This window comes from Balaenoptera physalus (assembly GCF_965194825.1).
Source record: "Balaenoptera physalus genome assembly, chromosome: 11".
Taxonomy (NCBI): domain Eukaryota; kingdom Metazoa; phylum Chordata; class Mammalia; order Artiodactyla; family Balaenopteridae; genus Balaenoptera; species Balaenoptera physalus.
In genome coordinates, this window is record NC_138896.1 from 15237979 (window position 1) to 15257533 (window position 19555).

At 37.1% G+C, this 19555-nt stretch overlaps 2 long non-coding RNA genes across 12 annotated transcripts in view; one reads left to right on the forward strand and one right to left on the reverse strand.

The window, feature by feature from the left end:
- The window catches only part of LOC309638843, a 516516-nt gene extending 497192 nt beyond the window's left edge, over positions 1-19324 (forward strand). Inside the window, exon 5 of the long non-coding RNA XR_014251323.1 lies at positions 10474-19324. This is a non-coding gene — a long non-coding RNA (uncharacterized lncRNA). The remainder of the gene's footprint in view (positions 1-10473) is intronic.
- Positions 1-19555, reverse strand: part of LOC309638850 — a 220875-nt gene that overhangs the window by 118883 nt on the left and 82437 nt on the right. The window lies entirely within an intron of this gene.

The window sequence follows — 19555 nt, forward strand, 5'->3', positions numbered from 1 at the left end:
TGTTCGAAGGTTGAATACAAGGCCCCTATCTGTATTTAAACAAGAAAGCCTGGTAACACTATTCAAAAATATAACTAGCTCCAAATTTCTTCTGCATTAAAGAGATGGTCATGAACTTGAATCACACCTTTAAACATGGCACCCACACCTGGCCTGTACCATTGGCAGACTCCACGATTTTCCTTTATCAACCAGGATCTATTTGTTTGTATGTATTTGTATACAGTTGTATGGTATACAGCAGAACAGAATGTTCAAGCTAACTGTTTTAATTTAGTGATAATGAAATTGAAGTTTCATCATTTGTTAGTGGCAGACTTAGGTTTCTCTCTGACTGCAAGTGCAGTGCTTTTTCCATTGTTGGATAGGTGGATAACTATAAAAGCATATAAGGATTTTCTCAGTTCATAAGTATAATACCCTTTTAAATTAAGTCTGGGAAATGAGAAACTACTGACTCAAGTTATACAAACATTTATTAATGTATCAAAAATTGTTGAGGACCTGTTATATACCAGACATTGGTGTCCATATGGGTCATACAGCTCTGTAAATGAGCCATGGTACATTTTTCCAAGATATATGGTCTTAAACAGCATAAGTGGTTATTTTAGGTACTGCCTATAAATTTAATTTAATACATTTACTTTTTATGAGCACATCATAATGTTCTCCCACCCTCTTGGAGGACAATGTTGGTTGAACATCTTGGTACTCTGATGCTATCCAGGACACTTTTCAGTTGATATTCTGATAGTAAATTTTTGAAGAGTTGGCCTTGGCTTCTAAAGTCCTTCTGCTAAAGTGGTCAAATACTTTCCTGCATCCAGGTTTGGCATTCTTTGAAAACCATCCCTGTGTGTCACCCTTTCTAGTCACCCCTTAGTTACCCTTAGTTAGAGCATCAAAAGTAAGATGGTGCCTGATGGCAGTGTGCTGACCATTACATAGAGAAGTAATGTTTTCAATTAGTCACCATTCCTTCCTAATGATGTACTGAAGTAGGGATGAAACAACAAAACAAACAAAAAATAAACAAAAAAAAATATTGTATATCCCTAGCAGAGGCACCTGGCTAATCTGAGGCTAATCATGAACAAATTTATGTGTAAAGACAAGAGCAGAAATGAGAACCAGAAACTAAAGTAGGAAGATGCTGAATAGGGAACACAAGCCTTTCTTCTACCTCTGAAACACTCATCTACCACTTGCCCTCAAAACTCTCCCATATCAAGTGGCTTCTCTTTGCATTACACGTTTACTTTCCAAGGCACTTGCCAGCATATTGTTGCCATCTGGTCCTCCAGAAATCACATAGCATTGGCCAAGAAATTGAGGCTTGCCAAAGACATATAAGTCTCAGTGATAAGTCCCAGAAGCTTTTAGAACAAGGCAGGTAGAAGGTGAGAAAGCTTGGAAGGAAAGTGAAAGGAAAGACGAGAGTTGTCCTACTCTTGGTACAGTGCTGTTTGTATGGAGCCATAATATTCCAGTTTGGGCCTAGGCTATGGCATGAGGCAGATGCAGTTGATAGATGCAGTTAATTCTGGAAAGTAATTCTGAAGACTGAATGAGAAGTACTGGATTACTAATGATTACCTAAGGTAGTCATGAGAAGTAATAAAATTTGGCCCTGATAATGACTCAAAAAATATTCAAGTAAATTGCTTCCATTGATTAACCAACTGGGAGCTGCTTTTTGAAATGGTTCTAATGAGATGAACTTCTCAGGCATTGGAACTTCCCAGTAGACTGGCCAAAGCATAAAGTTTTCAATTTTTTTTACTTTACTAAGCATTCAATCTCTGTGTCCTAAAAAAAAATACTCCCCACGAGCCCATCTTGCTCAGATTTCTGGCCGTTAGATCCACAGACTTTGATTATTTGTCCAGAAAGTCTCTGGGGCTTTCCTGGACTTCGAACCCTTAAAGTCAAGCCATATTCTAGGACATTCTGACTATTCCCTATTACTATTTTCGTATCTCCCATATCTCCCCTAGCCCTCATATCCTGATCCCAACTGTGGCGATTAATACCCTGTGAGTCATGGTAAATGGCCCAGTCAACGTTTTCTGCCTGGACTGTAGACTCTAAGCTACACCTCTTCCTTGGGAACGTTTGGTGAGGACTCCCAGAGAAAAGAGGAAGGGGATTAAAAGGTATCACTGTTCAACCAGGACCTGTATTAGACACTTTTCACATTTGATCCTATCAACAGTTGCTGAGTTGCCTGTTTATAGTGTTTTGCATATGAGGAGTCTAAACCTCAGATTGGTTAGTAACTTGTCCTGTCACACAGCTAATAGTCCCAGGTGGGCTGGCCTCACAAAGGTCAAACCACTGCAGTTTGATCATATAGACATAATTTAATCACAAACAACTATTTCATACCCACAAGTGCTTTAAGTTTTGGCAGAAGTATAACGGTAGGAAAGTAGGATTCTCTCACATCTTCAGGTTAGAATGAACACATAATGACGTTTATATGAACAAATTGATCTCAGAAGCCTCACCTTTCATTTCAATGCTAACTTCAACCTTCTTTTCCTAAGAGTTCCTGGATTCAGTGCCCTCTGACCCACCTTACTTAGTACTTAGATTAATATGATCAGAACTCTGAGGTTTTACTTTAGTCACAACAAATTTCTCCCTGCCTTGACACATTTTTATATTTCCCCTAAATAGAATTTTACTAAGGATTTTGAGATAACAATGTAACCTATACATTTTCAGATCCTCTCAAGGCTTTTTAATATTTTTAAATGTAATGAATACATTGGCTTACACCCCTATCCCATGTAAAATGGGAAACCCAGCATCTTATCCACTATTGCTAAGGATTCTTTAGGGAACAATATTTCTCCTAATTACCTGGCTTTATATCCTGCTTCTGTTCTCAGTCTCCACACTCAATATCTTGAATGTACTCTTTCTTTCAACATTCCATCTTATCACTGGAAAAGCCAGGATGGCTTCAATTCCCAGAGTACCACTGGCCTAAAGGTAAGTGTACAGCAGATACCACTGAAGGCCTGGGGCTACACGGTGCTGTTATAGTGCAGAACAATCATGAAAGCTCCTTGTCCTTTTTTAACTTTGCCAATCCCACACTCTTGCCTCTAGAAAATGTTCCCTATTGTCCTCATCTTCTTGGATTCAGTGTCCACCAAGGTGTTGGGCTCCCCCTTCCCTCCTATGAGTTTCTGCTCTCTTCTATTTTTCTGATGGTGATTTTCCCACGACCAAAATGTCCCCGTTTACATTAATGTAGAGAGCGCTTGTGCTCTGTCCTTAAAGAATCCAGAAACACATTTCAAGTATCATGATATGGTTTGTCAGATGACATAAATAACTAAGACATGACTATTTAAATAGGTAGATATCACAGTGTAAAATAAACTCTGTTTATTTTCTCTGTTACCAGAAAGAGTTAAGAAATTATATATCATGAATAATCAAATATCTGATAAAGGCAATTCCCAAAGGTAACATATATGGATGAACATCTTTTTAAAATATTAGAGTATGACTAAAATACAGTTTCTACTAAAATTACACTGAATAGAATCTGTTTTTTCTTGTAAAGCTAGGGAATATTTTGGCATCGTGTACTACTTTTGTTTTATATATGTTGGGCTTTGTACTAGAAGAGTATAAAAAAGTGTTAACTAATAACTCTGTTAAGATGTTAAAGCTCTGATAACAGAAAGTATACAAAGCAACTGATAAATCTGTGGCTTAAAATGTGTATGGAAATGTCCATCGATGACAATCAGCCTATAAATGAATAGTTGCAACGCTAGATAGCTGGATAGACAGTCGAAGATCCACACAATGTTGCCCTCACATTGGTAGCTAAGTCCATGAAGCATTTGCCATGGGCTTTAGTACAAGGACTGACCTTAGAATTGCCAGGGAATGTGGACATTAGCTGGGGAGGAGCCGTTGACCCTGCATAATGAATTCTCAGGCAAAGTATGTGGCAAAGACTATCCCCACACTGTACAATAAGGTCACCACAGGCTTTAGCAGGCTTGACTTTTTGAAGTTTCTTTTGAAAAATAAAGCCCTGATACCACATTTAAAATTGAACAGCGCCAAGCTTTGCATAGACTTTTTTTCCCTTCCCAAATGAAGCCCCTTCCCAGTTGTTATTATTTCTCCTTCCACATTTATTTTTGTTATATTGTATTGTTTCAAATCATTTCAAAACGTTTTAAATGCCGTTTATCTTATTAAAAAATAGTTCTGAATTCACAAGCAATCCCTACGGCATGTCCTTGGCATTGGCTGTAAAATTCCAAAGTACCTAATTTATGTGATTGATTGATTTTTCAATGTTTTAAAGGGTACCAAGCCCAACAGCATATAATTTTTCTCTTACCAAATGGAATATGAATGAATAAAAGATAATTGCATTTTTTTTGTATTCAGCCTGCTGTCTTTGTGAAGTTTTTTTTTTCTTTCCTACAGTTCTGAAGTGAATGAGAAAGCATGTTTTTCTTTTTATAGCCATAAGAGCTCACCCTGTTACTCCTCAACAAGGTTCATATGTGTGTCCAGCCCTGAACTCTTCTGTTGTGTTACCTCAACCAGGATGCTGCAAATTACCTGTGATACAGTGAACGTAGCCCAGACTAGGGAGGGACTGGGGCTTATACGGACCTTTCCTGTTTGGTCTGGGAGAAAAACCTTCCTCTAAATCCTTTTCTGGTTGGAAGATGCATCTCCATTCTCTTAAGTTTGCAGACCTAAGCACAATGCAAAGAGATTAAATTTCATTTTCCCAAGGAAGCAGGTGGATACAGCCTGTAACTTAGATAACGGCTTGTATAGCATGGCCTTGAATAAGCAACTCTTTTCTTATCTCCTCTTCTCTCACTTCCATCAGTCTTCAATGTGGTTAACAGTATGGGACTGGCCAAAAGAATTGCATTCCCTTATCTTGCTGACCACAGCAATCGCTCTTTGTAATCCCAGAAGAAGAGTGTCAGGTGGTTATGAAGGCGCTAGAAGGCTGAAGGACAGGAGAGAGTGTTGCTAAAACTCCCTTCACCAGCACTAATATCCCACGCTCTAGTGCCTACCATGCACAAAGCTGTCCTTTCCACAGCTCTGGAAATCCATTATGTAAGGAGAAAGTAGGACAAAGTTAGATTGAATTTTAAGAGCACTTTCTAGAGATGATACAAAATGCTTCATTTATCTTTGAAACCTAGAAAGAACTTCAACGAATTATTTGCAATTTTTTATTGTGTTAGTCTGTTTTGGAGGGGAATGGTGATGGTAAGGGCAAAATAATTCTCTTTGTAAATCTATTTCAGGTTTCATACCTGATTATAAACACCCTCTTAAATTTGGCTTGTTACATATATAAAATCAAAACAAAATGTGAATTTTTCATTCCAAGAATAATACATTGGTTGGTTTTCATTTCTCTAAACTTAATAGAAAAGCACACTAGGGTGAAGTTAAGGGAAATGATCCTCTTATTTGTTTTTGCCATAGGTCTTTGTAAGCTTCCAGAAGGAAAATCAATCAATTACGAAGTATAGACTGAGTGCCTACAATGTGAACTGTTAGACCAGCAGTCTCCAACGTAACCTTCAGGGCTCCCAAATTTTCTATAGGATTAACCTTCAAGGCTCAGCACCTCCCACAAGATCTTCATGCAGATCAACCCGTAACCTCTAGCTTTGTGACAGGACTATATTTATGTGGCCTTCTCAAACTTTATTGCATTACAACTATGGGAAAATACAGCTGCATGAAAAGGTTTGGCTATGTTAGATTTGAACCAATGCTGGAAGCCAGAAGCACTTTGTCGTGGTCATGTCAAAACAACAGCAGTAGAATATATCTGAGAAAGCATCTGGCTAATGTGTTTATGTAGCGAACTGAGCATAAGGTGAGGACAACTTCCTAAAGTAAAGAGCTACTCAGAGTGTGCTCGTTATCCCCAAGCACTCGTAAGTATCAGCACAACAAAGCATATTCCTCAGAGTGCCATTCAAAATTTCACCAGAAATCATTTTTTAATGATTTCCCCCACCATACACACTTCATGTACTAGAGTGAATGAATAGATTTGTTAGGGAGAATTTTTCGTGTTGGGTTCAAAGACTTGTTGAAGAAAGATACTTTATAATTAGAGTTCATGGTTTGCACCTGAAATAACTGCATGGCTCATTCTATTTTGTCTTTGTATTTCAAAGAGTCAGGCGCCTCCAGATGGGAGAGCAGGATCCAGGGCAATGATGGTGTCCTGAGTGTAGTAATGCAGAAATCCCTTATATTGACCCATTATGAAAGGATGATCCAATGTCATAAATGTCAGGGAATAAAAACCAAGGAAAGAAATTCAGGAATTTGGCAAAAGTACAATGCAAATAAGCATGGCTCCAATAATTACTACCCTCGCCCACAAATGTTGCACTGATGAGTCAACCCAAACTTCAGCATTCTCTCCAACACCCACAAGTGTGAGAGATCCATTCCGAGAAGATACCCTTATCTGTGATTTCCTTCCTCCTCCTAGGAAGTAGTGGCAGTAGCTGCTAGGGAGAAATGAGTGAAATGGGAAAGGTCCAAAGGGACTGACTCAGAAGGATGTCAAAACCTTATATCACTTGGGGGAGATATCTAGACCCTAAGACTATCCCTCTGTGGGAATGCGGCATGCCTCCTTATTAGACAGGATGAACCCTGGCATTGTACATTTAATGGAACCTAATAAGTGCCAGAGACTGGGTATTCTTAGACTGCAAATTACCTCAGAGAATTAACATTATGCAATCATATATATATATATATATATATATATATATATATATATATATATATATCTTTTGTTCTATTATAAAAGCTTCCCAAGAACACAAGTTTAATATATCGAGAATGAACAGAGATTATAGGCTTAAGCAAACAAATTAAGGATGAAAATAACATTAGAGAACTAACAAATAAATTGGAAACAGCAAGAACCACAACACACATAATTGATAATTACAATGAGAAAAAGTTTGAGGTAAGCAAAGGGAAGGCTCATGAAAAAATACAGAGATTAAAGCAAGAGACAAAAGCTAATAGAAATGGAAGACAGATAAGAATGATCCTATGTATGCCTACTGGGCATCCATAAATTTTAAAACTCAGCAAATTGTAAAGAAAAAGCATTCAAAGGCATGAAGAGAATTTCCCTTGAACTGATCATGCTTTTGGCTTATATGCAAAAGTTCATCACTGAATCCAAAGTCACTAGATTTTCTCCTGTGTTATATTCTAGAAGTGTTATAGTTCTGCATTTTATATATAGGCCTATAGCCCATTTTGAGTTATTTTTGTTAAAAGTGTAGGATCTGTTTTTACATTATTTTGTTGTTGCATATGGATGTCCAATAGTTCCAGCACCATTTGTTGAAAAGACTATTCTTTCTCCATTGAATTGTCTATTTTCCTTTATCAAAGATCATTTAACTATATTTGTGTGGTTCTGTTTTTGGTTCTCTATTCTGTTCCATTGATCTATGTATCTATTGCTAACACCACACTCTTGATCACTGTAGCTTTATAGTAAGTGAAGTCAGTAATGTCAGCTCTCCAACTTTGTTCTCCTTCTTCAGTATTATGTTGGCTATTAATTTTTTTTTGTCTTTCCAGAATAGTTTTGTTGCTATCCACAAAATACTTTCTGGGATTTTGATTGGGATTTTATTGAATCTATAGGTTACATTGAGAGGACTTGATATCTTAACAATATTTAGTCTTCCTATCCATGAACTTAGAATAACACTCCATTCATTTACATCATCTTAGATTTCTTTCATCAGAATTCTATAGTTTTCCTCATATAGATCCCATAAAGTGCCACTTCAGGACATCATATCAAGGATATGTAATAATGATGACTCTTCTTTCATTTGTGATATCAGTAATTTGTGTTTTTTCTTCTTATCCTCATTGCTGTAAAGGTAAGATATTTTCTCCCCTCTGGCTTCTTTCAAAATTTTCTCTTTGTGTTTGATTTTCTGCAGTTTAAATGATATGCCTAGGAGTATATTTTTTAGTACTCACCATGCTTGGTGTTTTCTGAGCTTCCTGGATCTGTGGTGTTATGTCTGTTGTTAATTTTGGAAAATTTTTAGCCATTATTAATTCAAATATTTCCTCTGTTACATTCTGTCTTCTACTCTGTTATCCCAATTACCTGTATGATATACTATTTGTAATCATCTCATAGACTTAGATATTCTAGTCTTTTTTTTTTTTTCATCTTTTTTCCTTTGCATTTCAGTTTGGGAAGTTTCTACTGATATATCTTCAAGCTTATCGATTCTTTCATTGGCCATATCCAGTCTCTTGATGAGCCCATCAAAAGAATTCTTCATTCCTGTTACTCTGTTTTTGATTCCTAGCATTTCCTTTTGATTATTATTTAGAATTTTATCTCTCTGCTTACACTATCTATCTGCACTTTCATATTATCTACCTTTTCATTAGAACTCAACATATTACTAATAATTATTTTAAGTTCTCTATCTGATAATTCCATATTTGTGTCACATCTGGGTTTGGATTTGAGGCTTGCTTTGTTTCTCCAGACTGTGGTTTTTCTTTGCCTTTTAGCATGTTTTGTAATTTTTTTGTTGAAGTCCTAACATAATGTATTAAGTAATAAGAATGGTAAATGTAAAGGTAAGTTGGCCTTTGATGTGAAGTTTTATATTAATCTGCCTAGGAGCTGGGCTATGTGTAATGTTTGCTGCAGCTGTAGTTGCCAGAGGCTTCAGTTTCCTCTAGTATTTTTGTTGTTGTTGTTCTCTCTGATGTCTTTGGTTTTCCCTAAGAATTCCTTCTTAAATAGGGCTTCTATCTTGCAACTCTATCAGTTGTAAATTACTGCTATTTTACTGGAGCCCTATTGACGTGGTGGTAAGGTGTCAGGGAGGGAAAATATCCAATAATCTTATGTTTATATCTCAGTCTTTTTCTGGGCATGTGTCCCTGAATCATGACCTTGAGAAGTTTCTTGGCCCTTTTTTCTTCCCTATGTAAGATAGGAAGCCTAGACAGGGCTGGAGTTAGCTAATTGACCTTTTATCAGGTAGATGAGGCTCTGGTTTCCCTTGGAGAGTAGGTGTTTCTTATGAAAAAACACTCTAGGTATGTGTCTAAATGGTTACTTTTCACCACCCCTGCCCAAGACACAAGGGGATTTTTCTTGGATCTTCAACTCTTGAGAACTTGGTGGGATTCCTGGAGGTGAAAGTGTGGTGGCCTAAGACTGGGTCCCCAGGAGTTTCTCATTCTCAAGCTAATCCACACTCAGCCTCCAGCAATTCATTGAAATTACCATTTAAGTGTTTCTACCAGTTTATGGCTCTAGCATCTTCTGCCACAGGTAAACTTACCTTAGCTGTGATACTCTTTATTCAGTAGTCTCTGTAGATTTCAAGGTGGCAGTTTACCCTGTGACTTCAATTCTGTGATGAGTCTAAGTCAATGATTTTCTGATTAGTCAGTTATTTTCTTGTTCTAAGAATGGGAGTAATGACTTCCAAGCTTTTTACATGATAAGGCTGAAAACAGATGTCTCTAAACCTAGATTTTTTAGAAACCAACACCAATGCTCTTAACTACCATGCTATACTGCTTTCTATCCCCTCTAATGGTCTTTCCATTCTATTGATTAAATTTTTACAGCTTCAAAACATACCAATACCTAATATCCCCTTCTTATGTCTTCTCTATTCATGTTTTTTCTAATGTATCCAAAACTTTATTTTTCAGGAAGGCTTTTAATTATTTTGTCAAAACCCCAGAATTAAATATATTTAAGTGGTACTTGGAACAATATTTAGACCTGTAAATTTAATATATAAGAATTGATATCTTTATAACAGTCACTCTTACAAGAACATGTGACTCATTATTGATTAACCTTTCCTGATATCTTTCATAAATTTTATAGTTTTTTCTTTGTATGGTTCTTATGGGCTATCATGTTGAATTTATTAATTGTATTACAATCCAAGTGCTCAATTTCCTTGTTTAGTTTTCAGATACTTAGGTTGACAAAGTTTGAGTGTGTAAAGTTACCCCATTAAAGTTTTTAAATCTTCCAATTTGGATTTTAAATATGTTATGGTGTTTTAAACTACCTTGTAGGTTTTTTTATAAAACCAACTAGCTCTCTTTAATTTAATCCATGATTCACCTTAACATTTTTTTATGAATTTCGGTTCTTATTTCATAGACACTTTTTCCTCTATTATACGAGAACATGAACAGATAAGAGAACATGTTGTAGAATTATTTTCCACTCATTTTGTGAATTACACTTTTTTGTGCATTTTCAGAATAATACTTCCTTTCTCTAATGATGAATTTTCCTCCTGTTCTTTAAACTTTTTTTTAATTCATATATCTGTTCACTTAACAAACATGTGATGAGATTTTTAAATTATGTTTCAGCCTCTGAAATATGTGCTCCAGTCATGAAGCAGAGAATATTACAGTGAAGACAGGGAATTAAATGAGTGAGTACAATATGATAAATACTGTGATTGAGGTACGCCACAAAGTTGCTGTTAAATCTTGATTATGTGATTTTTCTAAATGTCCACTTCCTTGTGTTGTTAAAATGGGAATAAGAACAACACCTGTCTCTTAGGATTATTGTTAAAAGCAAATAAGGTCAAACATTTGAGATGTCCATCAGGTTGCCTGGCCCAGAGCAGTTGTTAAACATTGTTAGCTCATCATGAGCCCCTTGTCTAAAATTCTACCATCAGTCATTTTCTGCCATGATGCCCTGTGTTATTTCTTCAAAGTACTTATTACTATATGACATTCTCTTATTTATTTGTTTGTTTACTGATTTATTGATCTTTCTTCCCATAAGAATGAAAGTTCAAGCAGGCAGGGGCTCTGTTTTTATTGCAAATGCTTGCTTTTGCCCAGGGTCTGGAAAAACAGTGTTTAATCAATAATGAATAAATAATTAAAATATTTATTTCTCTAATAACTTTATTTTCTCAATTATATGGAAACTACAGAACTGTATTTTTAAAATCTCATCTTTGAACATTTAAGAAAAAATGCTTTGAGCATTTCAGTGGATTTTCTTCCTGGGTTTTCCTATGCATACACCAATTAGGTCATATTGTTCTTACAGTGCTGTATCCTGCTTTTTCCTCACTTAACTTTACAACCCATGTGTTTTCTGTATATTTCAAAACTCCTTTCTCATGGATTCAAAATATTATAGTATATGCTCACCTACTGAAAGCTTAATTATTGTGTATGAAGTATTATACAATTTTTCCAGCAACCTACAAGTATAAGAATAGCATAATTTTAGTTATTTATTCAAAAATAATAATTAAATCTCTATTATATGCTAGGAATATGTAGAAGAACAAGAAAACATTGTCTTTGCCCTCATGGAGCTAAGATTCTATGGAGAAGACACAGTTTATAACAATCTCTCAATTTCTTCTACCATAATAATGATAAGTTTTACAAAGGACATATATAAGGTTTTAAGAGTATAAAATCTGGGGGTGGGGAAGGTGCTATCAGAAAAAAATGAAGGGAAATGACATTCAAAGTGAGAGCTGATTGTTGATTAGAAATTGGGCCAGTGAAAAAAGAGGAAGGGTAATAAAGGGAGTGGAAGGAAGAGAATATTTGGACCTGAAGGAAAAACAGGAGTGAAGGCCTTGATGTGGAAATGAGCACTGGATGAAGAAAAACAAACAGTAGAAGATGGAGAGCATAGGAGAGTGAGGGTGTTACCTGTGTACCTGGGTCAATTTGATGTGTTCTACATACCTACATAACACCCAGAATAGTACCAAGTAGAGGTACTGAGAAATAAGTAACAAAGTATAAACTATAGATCCACAAAACGTGGAGCTCACATTCTGAGTTGTTTTTCTAGTAGTGATCATGTGCACTGACTCATCACCCAGCCCTTTGGTGACCAGAACATGTACGTACAAGCCTGATCCCCATGATCAATAGAGCTGCTCATGGTCATAGAACCAATCCCTTGTGTATTAATCCATGGGCTTAGCCTTAGGGATCCCAAGCTCTCATCAGCTAAACGAACCTATCTCAGTGAGATAGATGATAGATAGATAGGTAGGTAGATAGATAGATAGATAGATAGAATTGCTCTTTGTTGAGAGTAATTCTTACTCAAAATGGTGTCATCTCTTTGGCTATTTGTTTTTTGTAGATTTCAAAGAAAAGTGATGAATAGCCTCAAAATGTTTCTTAAAGCTTTGAGAAAGATGGAGTGTGAATTTTTTCCTTCATAAAACTACAGTTGTGCTAGTAAATAAAAATTGAATTTTATGGTGCAACTCTAATGAACATTTATCACTTGGAAATTAAGGTCAATAGGAAAAATACTGAGAGGAAGGAGTCATGTAACATTTGTATTTGATACTTAAACATTGACAAATAAATTCCTCCAGAAAAAATTGACCTAGAAAGAAACATTAAATTCATCTTTCCATCCATTCCTTGTGGGAATTATCCACATCAAAGCCACATGGAAAAATAGCAAATTCCAATTATTTTATGAATTACATCCTTTATTAAATAATATAAATCTGCACTAAGTTATAACACCAAGTAGTATATTCCTTTAATTATATCAGTTATCAAGGAGGACTTTCTAAAGAAACTGTTAATGCATCCATCAAGCATTTATTAGAAATCTTGTATATGGAAATCATTACCTAGGCACTGATAGAAATACAAATATGAATAAGTCACAGTCTTTGCTTTCAAGGAATGACCACCATCTGCTATAGAATTGGTGGTTGTAGAAAAATGGTGGCTTTTTGTTTAATAGAATCCAACTTGAACATAATACAAAATAAAAATAATCCACTTTGAGTGTTTATGTGTGGTACTACAACAAGTTCTACTCAATGTTATCCTGTCATATGATTTAAATAAGGGGCAAACCTATATACCCAAGAATATGTGGTTTCTCATGGCTCCATGATACCCTTTCTATCTGACATGAAATCCCTCCAATAGAGTTCCTGAAAAAAGAAACAATTAGGACAGGGAGTAGAGTTAAGAAACCCAAGTTATAACTTACTTTTATAAAAAGCATTTGTTTGAAAAGATGACATTTAAGCTGCCTTTCACTCCAAGGTTACTGATGTCACTACAGTTAACAATGCTTAATTTATCCAATTAGTTCTGCAAGCCCATCTAGATCATCATTTTTGCCTCAAGACAAGAAGTAGAACTTTAAAGGTGCTGTGATGATGAATGCCTACAAAAGGGTATACCCAGGCTCTGAAAACACTTTTTAAAATTTTCTTACATTCTGACTGAGATACATGAAATCAAACTTTTAACTGACTTTCTTACTCAATTTTCATACCTATACTTATAAAGACAGCATGTAATACCTACACTATGAGATGTTATTATCCCTATTACAAAACTGGTGAAATTGAAATCCAGATACATATGTATTTCTAGCGATAGATGTGCATATACACATTTCTAATGATACATAGCTATATACTGTACATCTCTATCATTGGGGTACAAATCTTTTACCATGTTATGAAATTTGTTATAAATTCCCAGACAAATATTTTTGATCAAAACAGTTTATATCATGACAGATGGTCTATCCACTATGATACATTTAATAATCTGAGGCTTGTATTGGTACAGTAGATTATTTAATTTTATGTTCATTAGCAATAACTTTCATCACTGTGGTATCCCCATGGACTTGGAACAGATTGAAACTGAAAAAAAGTCGCACCTCATACCCCAGAAGTCCATATATTAGATAGCCAGGACTCCAGAGGTGTGGCTAGGGCAGCAGCATTCCACTTAATGGCTCTCAAATAAGTTGTCATCATGGACTGTACATTTATTTTGATGTATTCAACTCAAACAGCAGGGAGGCAGCTTAAGAATATCTGCCTTTTGGCAAATTGTATAAAAGTCTTTTAACAGAAGGTCTGGAGACAGCAAGAGCAGTAGCAAGCAAGATGGTTACACTTCTGAACTTAATTTGAATTACTATTATTATAGTAAAATAAAATTTACCAAATGAACATTTAATGGTATTGGGGCAAGGGAAAGAAGCAAAGCTTTCATCAGTAAAATCTGGGACAGCTGCAGCCCTCACAAGATTCTCTCCTGTGAATTGTAAGGCTTTTATAACATGTGACCTTGTACTATTTAGAAAAAAAGCGAGTATTCCTCTAAGAGCCAAGATCTAAAACATAAAACACAATTGATGTTTCATAGAGTTTGGAGACGGTATAATGAACCTCTGAAGTTAGAAAATGATACCAGTTCTGACCTTTAAGCCCTGGAATAGAATCTGGCGATGGATGAGATGTAAGTTTTCCAAAAAATTAACCTCAGCCTTCCCTTCAATGTAAATATTAGGCATTAGTTCTGGGAATCTGTCTTTGGGTTGCAACTTTTCTCTCCTTATTTACTGTGTGCTAGATGTCTCTGAGGTGGGTCATGATGACATAGTAGAAGAGAAACATAAAAGTACCTATTTAATCGGCATCTACTATTTATTTGCCTTGCACCGTGCAAGCAGCATCTGCTTACTGTCACAACACCCCTATGAGCTTGGCATTCCGCTGATTGGGGTGAGGAAACTGAGATAGAGAAGATGTAAGTAATTTGTGGAGCTGGGACATGATCTCTAGTTAGCTGATTCTCAGGCTCATGTTTAGTCACTGCACTGTACTAATTCGGAGACAATCTGTCACCTTCAGACTCACTTTTAGTTGTCCTTTGAATAATAACTAAAATGTCAGAAAACTAGTTTGGTGGCTGCTCTCCAAGTTAACTTAAAAAACAGCAGGCTGTACACAGTCCTTCTGTAGGGCACAGTGGAGCATAAAGAAGAAATATACAGTAGAACTCATAGGATAAGACATTATTGACAATTACAAGAGCTGAATAACAAAAAGAATAACTAACACTTGTGGAGACTTTTCTAACTGGCGCACACTCTCCTGGGCGTGTTAGATGTATTTTAACTCTTATAAGAACTCAGGAGGTAGGTAATATTATGATCTCTCTTTTTCTGATGAGGAGATCTTAATCTTATAGCACAATAAGAAAGTTTCTAAAGGTAGAATCTAAACTCCTGCCCAACAGGCTCTCCCAGAGTCTGGGATCTCCACACTCTGTTGCCTTAGAATAATGATTTGACTCGACTTTCTATCCAAAGGGATTGATTCTAGCTTTCCTTAAAAGTACAGAATACTACCAATATGTAGCTGCTTTGAACCTGTTTGAGGGGAAAGCAAATAGCTCAGAAAGGCGACCACTCTTTCATTTCCTTAAAACATCAGAGCACAGTGTGCCATTACCAGCAGTATGGGGAAAAAATTGTTTAGGAGGACATTTACCACTTCCTGACCAGGATATGCCCTGAGGGATTCAATGTATATTCCTCTGCATATGAAATTTTATATAACAGGTTTTCTCATTAATTCTACCACTTTTCCTAATTCCTATTTTTGGAGACAGATAAGGCTGCATTGTTTTCATTTTAATAGTTTTGATATGGCAATACATTTACATTATTCAAAAATAAAACAATTACAAAATACAGAAATATGTACAGTGAAATGTTTTCCTCCTAACTTTGATCCCCATTTCTCTCCCGCAGTCCTCAACCCACATTGCCTGACCCCGGGAAAGCACTGTCTACTATGTATTCTTCCAGAGTTTCTTAATACATATGTAAGCAAATATGAATATGTATTATTTCTCTCTGTTTTTAGACATAAGTTAGCATTCTGTATACATTGTTCTGCACACTCCTTTTTTTCCAATTAATAATTTACTCGGAGATTTTTCTATATCAGTATATGGTTTCGCTCTCTCTCTGCTAGTGTCACTGCCTAGTGTCCCATTGTTTGGGTGATTATAATTTATCTAATCCCCAGTAAATTCTTGATGGACATCTGAATTGCTTCCAATGTTTTACTGTTACAAATACTGATACACTGAATAACCTTGAATATATTTCATTGAACACATCTGCAGGTATATCTATAGGATCAATTCCCAAATTGAAAATGTGTCAAAAGTTACACAAATTTATAATTTTTAATAGATATTACCAAATTGCTGTCTGTAGCAATTGTACTATTTCAGGGCTTCCCAAGCTTTTTCCCATCATAACAGTCAAAGTGTATAAACTGGAAAAGATTTGAAGCCTTATAAAAGATTGCCTGTGGCCAAAGGGAATAAGCCTACTAGTTCTAACTGACCAGTATCTATCCTGCCGCCATAGGTCCGAGATCAGTATCTCCCAGCACCCGGGCTGGAAAGTTCTGTGGCTACATGTTTGTCAGCGGTGCATGATGGCTTCTTCCACTTAGCTTCACCATATGAAGCTAAACTTCGGAATTTGAATTAACCCAATAGGTTAAAATAATGGTATATCTATTTTCCATATGTTTCAGTGTTTTTATAAGCTTTTTGACTGTGAACTGTGCAATCTATTTTTTTTCTATTCAACTGTTTGTCTTTTATTATTGACTTTAAGAAGCTATTTGTATATTAAGAAAGAAATCTCTGTGCCTATGATACGAATTGCAACTATTTTCCCCCAATTTATATTTGTCTCTTGACTTTATTCATGGTATTTTGTTTTGTTGCTTTTGCTTGCAGAAGTTTCTTTTCTGTTTTCTTATGTTGTCTTTTCTTACGTTTGTTTGGATTTTGAGTTGTTGGTTAAAAAAGACTTACCCCACTTCAGATTTACAAATGAATTTTCCCACTTTTTCCTACTGTTTTTAAGACTTTACTTCTTCAAAAAAAATTCGATTTGGAATTGTTCCTGATGTTTGGTGTGAAATACAGATTCAACATTTCGTTTTACCCCAGACGGGTTATACTACAACACCATTTATTGAAAAATCCATCTTTGCCTTCACATTTGCTTTAATTTTTCTTCATGTGGGTTTGTACACTTTTAAAAAATATTTTTATTTATTTTATTTATTTATTTTGGCTGCATCAGGTCTTAGTTGCTACGTGTGGGATCTTCGTTGAGGCATGCAGTATCTTCCATTGGGGCGAGTGTGCTTCTCTCTAGTTGTGGAGCACAGGCTCCAGGGTGCATGGGCTCTGTAGCTGTGGCATGCGGGCTCCATAGCGCGTGGGCTCTGTAGTTTTGCAGCACGTGGGCTCTCTCATTGAGGCACAAGAGCTCAGTAGTTGTGGTGCATGGGCTTAGTTGCCCGACCAGGGATCAAACCCGCGTCCCCTGCATTGGAAGACGGATTATTTACCACTGGACCACCAGGGAAGTCACGGGTTTGTACACTTTTTTAAAGTTTATTTCTAGAGATATTGTTTTGCTTGTTTTTGCTGTTTTAAACGTTTTTCCCATTATGTGTTCTAACTGCTTGCTTTTTGTACATAATAAATTTATTGCTTTCTATTTATTAATGTTTATATCCTATTACTTCCCTGAATTATGTTACTCTTTGTAGTGTTTTAGTTGATTCTCTTGGATTTTCAAACGTACCATCATGTCATTTCCACATATTTAGTTTATAATGTTTATGCTTCTTGTTTTCCTGTCTTGTCTAACTGTGTTAACTAGTAATGCCAGTACTTTGTGGGAAAATAGAGGTGATGGTCTGCATTCTTGTCCTGATCTTGATTTTAATAGGAATGCCTCTAGTCTATCTCCACTGAGCCTGATGCTGACTTCTGGACTGAGATAAATATATGTTTACTGTGTGAAAAAGGTGTCCATCTCTCCTTATTTAACTGACTGTGTTTGAAGAATGGCTCTTGTATTTTGCCAAATGACTTTCTATCATATATGAAAATGATCATAATTTTTCTCTAACATTATAAACTCTATGTATTTCCTAATAATGAACCATCCTTGTACTTCTGGAATAAATTCCTCTGTCATAATTATTCTTTTTATATGCTTTTGGATTGCATTTGCTAACATTTTCTTTCTTTGGAATGGTTTTATAACTGAGATTTTTTTAATAACTGAGATTAATCTATAAGGTTATTTGTGTATAAAACATCTTTGTCAAGTTTTATTATCAATTATATACCATTTTTTTCCCAAAAATAATGTTAAGGAAATCTTTTGTCTACTATTATCTAGAAAAGTTGAAATAGCCTTGGTTTTATTTGCTTTTAAATTCCCCTGTGAAAGTGTCTAAACTTGCAGTTTTGCTGGGAATAACCTTTTGATCATTTTATCTTTTGCTTCTATTGAAATAGTTCTGTTTAGATTCTTATTTATTTCTTGATGTCATTTAGTGTAAATCATATTTTCCTTAAAAAATCTATTTCATCCAAGTTTTTGAATTTAGTCTCTTAAGATTCTTTAGAGGTTGAGGAAGATGGCAGAAGAGTAAGACACGGAGATCACCTTCCTCCCCACAGATACATCAGAAATACATCTACACGTGGAACAACTCCTACAGAACACCCACTGAACGCTGGCAGAAGACCTCAGACCTCCCAAAAGGCAAGAAACTCCCCACGTACCTGGGTAGGGCAAAAGAAAAAAAAAGCAGAGACAAAGAATAGGGACGGGACCTGCACCAGTGGGAGGGAGCTGTGAAGGAGGAAAGGTTTCCACACACTAGGAAGCCCCTTCGCGGGCGGAGACTGCGGGTGGCGGGGGGGGGAGCTTCGCAGCCACGGAGGAGAGCACAGCCACAGGGGTGCGGAGGGCAAAGCAGAGAGATTCCCGCACAGAGGCTCGGCGCCGAGCAGCACTCAGCAGCCCGAGAGGCTTGTCTGCTCAGCCGCTGGGGCGGGCGGGGCTGGGAGCTGAGGCTCGGGCTTTGGTCGGATCGCAGGGAGAGGACTGGGGTTGGCGGCGTGAACACAGCCTGAAGGAGCTAGTGCGCCACAGCTAGCCGGGAGGGAGTCCGGGAAAAGGTCTGCAGCTGCCGAACAGGCAAGAGACTTTTTCTTGCCTCTTTGTTTCCTGGTGCGCGAGGAGAGGGGATTCAGAGCGCCGCCTAAACAAGCTCCAGAGACGGGCATGAGCCGCGGCTATCAGCGCGGACCCCAGAGACGGGCATGGGACGCTAAGGCTGCTGCTGCCGCCACCAAGAAGCCAGTGTGCGAGCACAGGTCACTCTCCACACCTCCCCTCCCGGGAGCCTGTGCAGCCCGCCACTGCCAGGGTCCCGTGACCCAGGGACAACTTCCCCGGGAGAACACACGGCGCCTCAGGCTGGTGCAACGTCACGCTGGCCTCTGCCGCCGCAGGCTCGCCCCGCCTCCGTACCCCTCCCTCCCCAGCCTGAGTGAGCCAGAGCCCCCGAAGCAGCTGCTACTTTAACCCCGTCCTGTCTAAGCGAAGAACAGACGCCCACAGGCGACCTACACGCAGAGGCGGGTCCAAATCCAAAGGTGAACCCTGGGAGCTGTGCGAACAAAGAAGAGAAAGGGAAATCTCTCCCAGCAGCCTCAGGAGCAGCGGATTAAATCTCCACAATCAACTTGATGTACCTGCATCTGTGGA